At 40.6% G+C, this 11,108-nt stretch overlaps 1 protein-coding gene across 10 annotated transcripts in view; it reads right to left on the reverse strand.

Annotated features, from left to right (window-relative positions):
* The window catches only part of LOC141421645 (NUT family member 2E-like), a 45,781-nt gene that overhangs the window by 12,581 nt on the left and 22,092 nt on the right, over positions 1–11,108 (reverse strand). For 9 of the 10 annotated variants that reach the window (XR_012446294.1, XR_012446291.1, XR_012446290.1 and 6 more), the window contains one exon: positions 549–668. The gene's annotated coding sequence lies outside the window, so the exon portion shown is untranslated. Of the gene's footprint in view, positions 1–548; positions 669–5,729; positions 9,988–11,108 lie in introns of those variants that run through there. The other variant, XR_012446296.1, reaches the window with a different exon arrangement.

Raw genomic sequence — 11,108 nt, forward strand, 5'->3', positions numbered from 1 at the left:
AGCCCCTAAAATCCATGCGTGAGCCAGTTGTTAAGCAAAAATATTTGGAGATGGGTCTGGATTCTATTTGCATTGTGAGATGGACATAAATATTTGTGGCTAGTAATGGAATATTATTGTTTGGAACTTCAATGTCTTCCAAATGCTCATGTTTCTTGCTGATTTAGTCTACAGCTAATAGCACTATTGGAAAGCATTGGGCCCTTTATAGAGGTGAGGCTTAAGAGATAAAATTAGATCATTGGTGGCATGAATCTTAAAAGGACATTGGAACTTGATCCCTTTTTCTCTTTCCTGGCTTCCATCAGACGAGGGGTTATCCTGTCTTATACATAGCTGTCCATCATGACATAGTGCCTTACCACAGGCCTATTTGCAAAACAGGGCCAAGTGACCATGGACTGAAACCTCTGAAACTATAGACAAAGATAAATGTTTCCTCCAATTAAGTTACTCATTATAGGTGTATTTACCCCAGTGACAGAGAACTAACACATCCCCTATGCACACTAAGGGAACATCTAGCTTCACTCTCAACCCAAACTCACCTCCCTTGGATGCAAGTTCAGGAGCACTGAGGGGTGTCTGCATGTAGCTCAGTGCTCTTAACACTCCACAGTGGCCAAAGCTTCATTCACCATCCTTTGGGAACTAATACGTCATGGAGCCTGAAAATTAGAATAGCATCATGCACTGGAGACCACGGACCCTTTTGTTAAAAAAAACTCCAAACTTCATTTAGCTGTGGGGCCAGTGTGGCTGTAGGGATCCCAGCTAGACAATCTCAGTAAAATGAAGTGGACAATGGGTGTCCTCGTAGAGAGGAGACAATTCTGGGCAGACAGCCTATACTGGAATGGGGTTAGTGGGATGTTCTGCCCCTTTGATAGCCTCTGAGTACCCAACGATAATGCCATCCCCAGAAGAAGAATGTGAAGTGCAGTCAGCACTCCTCAGAGGCTACCAGGTTCCTTAACTTGCAGGCTAGTCCAGGCAATAGGCCAGGCTGCTGTTTCAACTCCTGGAACTGGGATGCAATCACAGACCATGGGCAAGAATTCTTATTCTCTCTGAGTTTCAGCTTATTCCTCTTTCAAACAGGAAAACAGTGTTCAATTTAAGGCACTGGGAAGATGAGATTTAACATGGGGAAATTCCTCAGAGCAGTGACTTGCACACTATGCATAGCTATCATGAATGTTAAGTATTCTGCCCCCTTGTCCAAACAGAAGTAAGTGCCGATCTTCCTAAAACAGTCCCCCACCCAGTCCCAATCAGGGAGCACCATGTCTTCTGATGGTCCAGGAGAACTTGTGATCCCTGTTGTTGATTCTGAAACATATCTGCCTCTCAGTCACTTGAGGGCTTCAAACCTAGGTGTCTTGCAACATTTAGCACTCCGAGTTGGGAGCACACCTGTTCACCTTCAAATTCTTTAAAATAACTGTCACAGTGCCTGTATCAAGGAAGTGACCTAGAGTGAAGAAAAGATAGTGACTAGTTTTGCCTTTTCACTTTTGAATTACAGTAACAAGGTATTGGCAAAAAATCCACTCCCTATTGTCTATACTTAGGGGTATAGCCAATAGGTTCTAATACCTCTTCTTGTCTCATGACTTCCTTATTCTTTTTTTAAATTTATTTTATTCACTTGTGCATTCAATGTCTGGGTAATTCTCCCCCCTCCTCCACCTTCTCCCACTCCCCTCACCCCCATCCTGTCCCCCCACCTCCTCACCTCCGAGCAGAAACTGTTCTGCCATTATCTCTAATTTTGTTGAAGAGAGAGTATAAATATTAATAAGTAGATCTGAGGGTTTTTTCTGTTTGAGATAAGGATAGCTATAGTGTGAGATTTCTCACCTTGCTTTCCTGTACATGTGTTACATTCTAAGTTGATTTTTCTCGAACCTTTTCCCTAGTTCCTGATGTCCTTCTCCTATTGGCCTCTGTCACTTTAAAGTTTCTGCATTAGTTTCTTTGCATTGAGGGAATCAAATGCTATCTGTTTTTTGGGTGTCTTCATATCTCCCTTGTGTGCTCTTGCCTTATGATGTGATCAAAGTCAAATCTCCTTGTGTTTACCCTTGTTCCAAAATCCTCATGTGAGGGAGAACATGCGACTTTTGGTATTTTGGGCCAGGATAACCTCGCTGAGAATGATGTTCTCCAGTTCCATCCATTTACTTGTGTATGATAAGATTTCATTCTTCTTCATGGCTGTGTAAAATTCCATTGTGTATAAATACCACATTTTCTTAATCCATTTGTCAGTAGTGGGGGCATCTTGGCTGTTTCCCTAACTTGGCTATTGTGATTAGTTCTGCAATAAGCATGGGTGTGCAAGTGCCTCTGTAGTAACCTGTGTCACATTCTTTTGGGTATATCCCCAAGAGTGATATTGCTGGATCATATGGCAGATCTATGTTTAGATTTTTTAAGGTCATCCTTATTCTGTATCACGTTGCTCAGCACAGCCTCAGTCCCACTTGGGCCCCACACTTGGCTGTGCAAACTCCTTTCTTGGAATTTTCCTCTTGGTCCTGGGTCTTGCTCTTCTTCTACAAGCAGCAGTCAAACATGGTGAGGCTATCTGCTGGGTGATGCAGCCATAGAAGCTACAAGTTCCCATCATGTGCATGAGGCCAGAGTGGGTAGGATGGAAATTGGAGACAGTTCTAATCAATGACCCTCATTCACTAATGGCAAGCTTGTGGTTGTTACCTATTAAAATTTCATGTTGTCTTTGTCTACAGTGTTGCCACAGGTCTAACACTTGAAAATGAGCATGTACCTCATGTTAAGGATAGGCATTCTCTTAGAAACAGATCTATATGAGGGAATATACACTTTCATTTGCAATTTTTTTCCTACATTTTCACTCACCTTCTGCTTCTATCTGTAGGACCAAAAGTCAAATAGCCTTTAACCAAATTGCTGATTGATTTTGGACACAAACTCCAGAGTGTGTGCGGTATCCTTTGTGCATTAGTTGTGCATTTAGTGCTCCATTGCATTTCTTGTGTAAGATGTGGGGACAGAACATGATACAGAGCATAGTGAATTATCTGAGGTACGCATATTTGATTACCATGTGTATCAGATTTGCACAGGAGTGAGTATGTTGAAACAGATAGGGTGTACCTTTGTGTATGTATACCTGTAATAGCAGTCTGTGTTATGCATTGAGGTGTTTATTGTGATTGGGGACCCTGTGTTCTGTGTGGATATGTGTACATACACTTGAGAAGAGGTAAGGTTATGTGACTATGCTTTGTGTGTTAGATCTGTTTATATTGAGGTCATAGGGTTAACTAGCGTAACATGGTGTCTAGATAAGCATTTTGGAAATATGCTTTTGGTGCGATGAGACATTGGTAGAATGGTGGCGGTAGGCATATTTTGGTTCCAAGAGTTGTACTTATGTATCCTAGGAAGGTAGAAAACCTTTTTATAATTTCTCAAGATGGAAACTTGTGTATATTCTTACTTAGGGCTGTGAGGGGATATATTTGTTATGAGGAGTGGAGGAGCATCTCCTGTGAGTTGAGAAGGTTGGCAGTGATGTCCATGAGTGCTTGTTTGAGAGGTGTTACTGTGTTTGTCTTTGTGTTCCAAGACCTTGTGTCTATGTGCATGTTCAAAGCCCAGGCAGCAGTATGCATTATATTTGGGGATAGAGAATTGTGTCCTTGTTTAAGAAGTACATGAGTTTTGTCTGAATGCATTCAGTTATTAATGGAAATTTTGTTGTAAGGGTAGTGTGTAGTTTTGTGGTGATGAAGAACTTGTATTTTGTGTTGTCATTGAGGATGGTTGGCCTAAGTGTATAGGTATTAAGCATAGGAGGTCGTGATTTTATGAGAGTTTGTGTTATACAACTGTTTTGTGTTTGAGCATGGGGGATCCTTGGCATATAGGACCTTTGGGAATGTAGGGAAGTTTATGCACCTAAGAATTTTCAGATTTCAATGGGACTGTGTCCTTGGGAGTATATAGGTATATCAGAAAGTATGGGACTTTGGTTATTGGTGTTAGAATATCTGGGAGTATTTTTAGGTCTGTGGCTGGACTGTAGGTGTATGTATCTTCAGACATCTCATTGCGTATACCCATGTAAATTAGACATGTGAATGCATTCAGGAAATGTGATGGCTGTGTATACATCTTAGAGCTGTGGATACACAGATTAACTCCCTCTGAGTAGGGAGTTAGGACCATTATTTGTACATAGAAGCAGACATTGACATGCAGTGGTAGGGACAGTGTATATACATAGTTTACTGTGGTACAGTGGGCAGGTACCTTTGCCCCATGAGCCTGGGCTTCGGGCGGCTGCCTTGGCAGGAGGCAGGCTTCTCAGGGGCTTCTCCTTGCAGGCTGTCCACGGCCTGGGGGAAACCCAGCGCCCCTGGTGCCCTTTCCCAGCCTCAGTGGCAAGGCTCCTGCTTGGAGCTAGCTCCGGAACCATGACCGGCTTCGTAAGGGTGAGTGAGCGCCCCACCCCCACCCCGGGAAGGGAAGTGCTGCGTGGGCCACAGCTGGTGGTGGGGGGGGGCCCGGTGATGCAGAAGAGGCCCCAGTGGGCCGGCAGGGAGGACCCCCGCGCGCACCCGCCGGGTCCCCCTGGAGTCTAGCTGGCAGCCTGGGTGCACAGTCCCTTCGCCCAGGGTGGCTTCCCTTCCTGCCCTGCGGTGAGGAAGCCTCGGAACCCCCCCCACCCCCCAATCCCCTGACCCCCTTCCCCGGGTCCCCCTCCCGGGCCCGAACCAAGCGCAAGAGGCTTCTCTTTTCTCTCTCTTGGAAACCTAGGGAGTCCCCCTCCTCCACACACCCAACCCAACCCAACCCAACCCTCCACTCACTTCCTGCCTTCACCCTCCCCGTGCCAGCGGGTATCCCCAGGAACACACGCCCTGCTGATTGCGTGGTACCCTCTCTGGCCTCTTTCAGCTTTGCAGGGGAGGCTCCCAGGGCCTTTCTCTTCTTGGTGGGCGTGTGCCCCTGCGAGGGGGCCCCCTTCATCTTGGCCCGTTGGCTGCCTTCCCTTGCTCTCCCTCACCCTCCATCCCTCTGGGGAGGGGTGGCAGGAGGTGCCCGGTGGGCGGTGCGGGGAGGGCCACTTCCCATTCTAGATCATTATGGGTATTCCTCCTTTCATTCTTATACTCAAGATTATCATATGAAACATTTCTTGGTGAGGTATTAACTCATATTTGTGAGGCTATGTGATTGAGACTTCTGAGTTTTCCATTTCTCTGTGTATTTTCATTAAATTTTTTTTAAAAACAATAGGTAAGAGCTATAGAAGAAAAACTGTGTTAGAATGAGAGATTACCAGGTTGGTAGTTTTGTATTGGGAGATACTAATTCCTTGTCCATAAGCAGAAGCCAAGAGGTGTGTGCTTGGGCAAAAATTGCCCGTTTCCCACCTGCCATATCTTATATTCCAGCCACAGTGCTCCCTACTTCCTTTTAAATAATGGAAATACTATGTTAACTGTGAAATATTTAAGCAAAGCCTAAGTGTCAAGAGTAAAAAGCCCTGCTTCACTAGTGCTTTCTTTCTTTCAAAATTGCTTCCCACTGCTATATCAGAGGTATGTACTCTTACCTCTGCAGTTTTTTTTTCCAGATTAAAAAGTCTAGGACAGCCAGGTGCTGTGGTTTACGCCTATAATCCTAGCTACTCAGGAGGCAGAGATCAGGAGGGTCACGGTTTGAAGGATTCTGTGAGACCCTATCTCAAAAATACCTGATGCAAAAAAGGGCTGGTGGAGTGGTTCAAGGTGTAGGACTTGAGTTCAAACCCCAGTACTGCAAAAAAGTACAGGGTATATTATATGTAAGATATATGTAATGTACAGGCCTTTTCTAAGAATCATAAGTTGAGATAATAGTACACATATTGCTTCTTAACTTGTTTTTCCTGTTAACATTACATATTTCCTAGATGTGTTCTATATCAGCTATTTGAGATCTCCCAGTCTTGAAAAAGACTGCACATTATTTTACAATGAGACTTTTCTGTAAATTAACTATATGTTTACTGATTGACATTTTGCCAGTTTCTTGTGTTTGATGCATAATACTGCAGTTGTGGTCCTTGAGAAGGCATCTTTGTGCCAGAGGAAATATTTTCAAGGAGTGGAATTCTATAACTAAAATGTAGAAGACAAACGTATACCTGTTATAGTTTTTATAGTCTCTGATAAATTGTTCTTCTGAAAGACTACTGCTCTGTTGCTACCAATTATGTATGAGTGCCTATTTTCCTAAGCGTTTGCCAGTATAGTTGCTTGCAGTCTTTTTAATTTTCACTTATTTCATTGATGAGTAACAGATGGCATTTGTCTCTAATTGCTACTGATACTATTCATTATCTTTGTGAATTGTGTATATGTTGTATTCATTTTCCTATCAGATTATTTGTATCCTATTGATTTACAAGGTGGCCTTTCTTTTTGAAGGACAAAAGGAAGATGTAGAATTTTATCTTTAAGTTTGTTGAAGCAGCTATGTAGCTGAGGCTGGCCTTGAATTCACTCTGTAATCCAGAAGAGCCTGGAACTTTTGATCCTCTTCCCTCAGTTTCTCCAGTGATAAGATTGCAGGGATTAGAGGGATTGCTAGTGCAGGCCACCACAGCTAGCTGTAAGTATAAATATTTTCATTTCCTTTATTGAGTGTCAGAGAAATAAAATAGCTTGAGTGTAGCATCATAACTCACCAGGAGAGAGAGGCCAGATGGATTAGTTTCAAGATATAGGCACGTTTGGCACGAACAGCATAGAACTGAGGCTGTATTCTTAGATTCAGAGGTGTGAAAGTTTGATCTATCCTGTTACTGATGGTGTTTACTTTGAACACTTAATTTGTATACTTTTCAAATCCCCTCTTTATCCTTAGTAAGTGTTTGGGGGCGTTATTCTGAGGTGAAGTGACTATCCTGTAGCTCAACAAAATGTAGTTGAGATTTCTGTCTTATTTAATGGATTTTAATGAAAAACTATCATTCCTGATTTTGCATGGGAGGATCTTGAAGTTGGCTCTGTATCTTTTTCACATGTCCCTATGGTTCTCTGAGAAGTTCTTTCTTTTTTTGAAAATAAGTGTCATCTTTGCTCTCTCTGCTTTAGTTGTGGAATCAGCCATTTCTTCAAAGAGCCCCAGTTTCTCTTGGTAAAAAGTAGTTTTTAGTAGCAATGTTCTGTGCTCATTTTTACTGGAGTTTAGCTTTCTAGTGAATGGATATGTAAATACAGACATGAACTTCTTGTTCTGTTTCTATATTCATTTATGTTGTAGACTGTGCTTCCAGTTTTTGTCTGTCATCCAGGGTTCATTCTAATTTTCCTCCTCTATATATCCTACAACATTGAGTAACTTGTTTCTCATTATCCTTTAAATTTTTATTTAATTGATTAACCCTACTCTTCCAAACACTGCATGGGCCACCTCTGATGTATATGCTTTCCTTATTCTGCTTCCACTTCTGCTCCCAAACACTCCTCAGATTGTGCTCCTGCCTGGAAGCTCTGCTTACCCCTTTCAGGTGTGAGGTTTCCTCCTTGGTTCTGACTGCTTCTGCACTTGCAACCTTCCTATAGGTGCTCTTCTCCCTGCTCAGGCTTTCAGTTTTCTCAGGATCCAAGAACTTCAGCTGGATTTCTCTCATCACTCTCAGACCTGCTATAGATGCCCTTCTTCCTCAGTCTCCAACACCTTGCACCTGGTCTCTTTCCTGAAACTATGCCCTGTTGTTCTTACTCTGATTCTGTCTCTGCTCCATAATCCTTCACAGAAGTGGATACTTAATTTACTCTTATCAGGCTCTGTCATCCAACTCTAGGATACTAAGATGCTGTCCCTCTCTACCTCACATACAAATGCCTGCCCCTTCCAACTTCACCTTCCAGATTTTTGGTTGAACTGCTCAAGAACGGTAGAAGAAAAGGAAACAACCAATTTCTTCTTTTTTTAATGTTCTGTCATTTGTCCTGTGAAGAGATCTCAGTAGATTCTGTTTTGTTGTTTTTGTGACAGGATGTCACTGTGTAGTCCAAGCTTACATTGAACCTAGGGATTCTCCTGCTTCAGCATTCTGAGTGCTGGATTATATGCATGACCCACCAAGCCTGGCTAAGAGATATTTCTTGTTAGATTTAAGAGTAGAGTAATCACGTTGAAAGAACATTTGTAAATGCCACAACATACCCCTGGTCAGCACAACAATAAAGGAAAAAAAACAAAGAAAAAGAAGGACTCATAAAAGAAAGGCAGCTTTCAATATTTCCAAACCTAAGAAAGCTAATTATGAGCTTATAAGATCATTAAAAAGAATGGAAAGTAGAGTAATCATGTAACTCTTAGTAACTTTAACCTTAGTCTCTACTCATATTAAAATGATGTGTTCGGGACATTACAAATATCCATTGTCTTACATTTTATTTTGAAATAAAATGGATTGGATTTATTTAGTTTGCTGTGTTTTTTTCCTTTTCATCATTGAAGCAAACAACTTGATTTAATAAATCTCATTTATTCAATTAACTTCCCCCTCTTTCTATGATTCCTCTTGTAATTTTATGAATCGCTGGTTCTAAATTTAACCATTGCCCTCTTTTATGCCTTTAGATGCTGAACTAGAAAAACATTCAGTAATGGTTGTCCCCGATATCACTCAACTAGAAGATGTTCTTACAGAACACAATTCCAGTGTTCTTTGGCTCCTTGTTGGTAAGTAGAATATGTTTTCTTGCACTTTGTTTTATATTCCATATGGATTAACAACTGTGAAGTTTTAAGCAGTGATTTACCAAACTTGAAATGCATATAATGCCATTTATTTAATATAATTGTTTCTTGAATATTGGCTCTGGAGACTGCTCTGGAATGCTCTTTATATTTTCTTAGTTACCTCCTTACTTGACTTAGGAGAGATGGGAAGAAAAAGCAAATCAATGAAATCGAGTTATTTTTGTTTCAGATCACCTTCTCACTCTAACCCCAACATACACCCAAGCAGTTTTGTTTTTCTTAAAAATATAATAAATCATCATGGTAAGTATATTTTTACATTAAAATAGAATGAAATTGTTCAAAATATTGTATAGTAGAGAGGGGAGAGGGATAGAGGTAAAGAGTGAATGACAATATGAAAGAGAAGAAGAAATACAATCCTAACACTAGGGAAGAAAAAGATTACTTCCCTAGTATTTTTTGTACACTGTTATTTTTTTTTTTGCAGTAAAAATAATAGTAAAGTTTATTAGGAAGGAAATTTAGTATAACAGGATAAATGTGTGGAGAACTGGGAAAAAAAGAAGAGAAACGTTTCTTGCCCAAGCAGGAAATGAGAGTAGAGACTCATCATAGGCTGTTACTTACGCTACAGGAAATTTTTATGAATGAATGGTGTTTGACTTGAATTTTGGCACAGGAACTTGAAATTTGCAGAGGAAAATAGGACAGGTAAGAAAGGACTTCCTGAACATCTCTGTGTAGTAGATCCCATACAAAGACATTTTGTTTATGTTGTCTCAAGGCTCAGTGTGGCCTTGTGTGAAGGTAGGCTTTATTCTTTTCCTCTTAACGTGTTGGACAGTTGAGGCCCACAGTAATATAGGTTGCAAAGGTGATTTTTTTCTGTGGTCAGGACACCATAGGATATGGGGAGCAGTGATAATGGGTACAAGTGAAGTGTACACACAAGGAATTATGATGCTTTATGATTTGTAGATAGGATTGAGTTACCACTTAAACTCCAAATTCTATATTTGGTAAAAGCAAACTAATGTGAATTATTTACGAAGCCCCCCAAAATAAAATGAAATACTAAATATTAAAAAGAAATAGAACTTCATAACAGCAGTACAGGGTATTACCTTCTAATTTAATTAAGGGCAGAATCCTTCTTTTATATCTGTCCCTTCTTCTATCATCTAGAATTTCTGAAGTCTTCCTATTCTATAAAAGCCCTTTCATCTGTAAGAAAAACATGGTAATTATCAGAAAAATGTTTTTGACATAATTTTCATTAAAAACTAGCCAAATTTAGAATATCATTTACTGTAGCATATGTAATTATTGCATATAAATTATTGCAAATATTTACTATAAGGTGACTTTCTTAATATGACTTTAGACAGAAAGTTCTGCTTCTCTTACTTTTTTAAGCAGAGACTAATTAATTGAAAAATAGCATATTTTCTCTGGTTAAGAAAAATCATACTTTATTTCTTTCAAGTAGTTTTAGCCTGTTTTGGGAAATAGCTTGTGAATGAACTTGTGTGTGAACTTTTGGCCTAATAGAGGAGGATGATTTTCTGGATATTGAGAATAATTTAGCTAAACCACAGATTTGTAAAGTTTCTGAAATAGTGGTACATAAAAATGAATAAGCCCATTTCATTTCTTGATGAAAAACTGAGCCATATGTTACCTATTCTTTTTTTTTTTTTTTCTATACTGGGGTTTAAACTCAGGGCTTCATGCTTGTTAGGCAGGCATGCTACCACTTGAGCCACTCCTGCAGCCCTTGTAGAATTTTTGTTGGTTAATTGTTATATGAAACAAGTATCAGGGATGTTGACATCTGTCATCCATTAGCTTCTTGAGAGAAGTTTAGAGAAGTACTTACCATCTATTAGCAAGTATAATTTTACTCTTAGAAGGAAACACATGTGCCCTACCACTGGAGCTACTCTACCAGCCCATTCTGTGCTTTTTATTTTTTTGATAGATGGCCTCCCTGTATGTCCATGTCCAGGTCAACCTGCACGTTGGCTCCCTCCTATCTAAGCCTCCCTTCATAGGTGGGATAGCAAGTGTGTCCTGCTGTCCCCATCCATTGGTTGAGCTGAGGTCTCATGAACATTTTGCCTGGGCTGGATCTGTGAGTCACTTGATCTCTGCCTTCCCAGTAGTAGAATTCAGGCACAATGCACCACTCCTGGGGATTTTTGTGGTTTTCTTAAACCTTCTAACTTAGAGAAAATTCTGTCATTCCTTTTTTTTTCTTTTTGGCAGTACTGGGGTTTGAACTCAGCCCCACATTTGCTAGGCAGGCACGCTACCACACGAGCCACTCCTCCAACAGCTAGAGA

This window comes from Castor canadensis, chromosome 3 (assembly GCF_047511655.1).
Source record: "Castor canadensis chromosome 3, mCasCan1.hap1v2, whole genome shotgun sequence".
Lineage (NCBI taxonomy): Eukaryota > Metazoa > Chordata > Mammalia > Rodentia > Castoridae > Castor > Castor canadensis.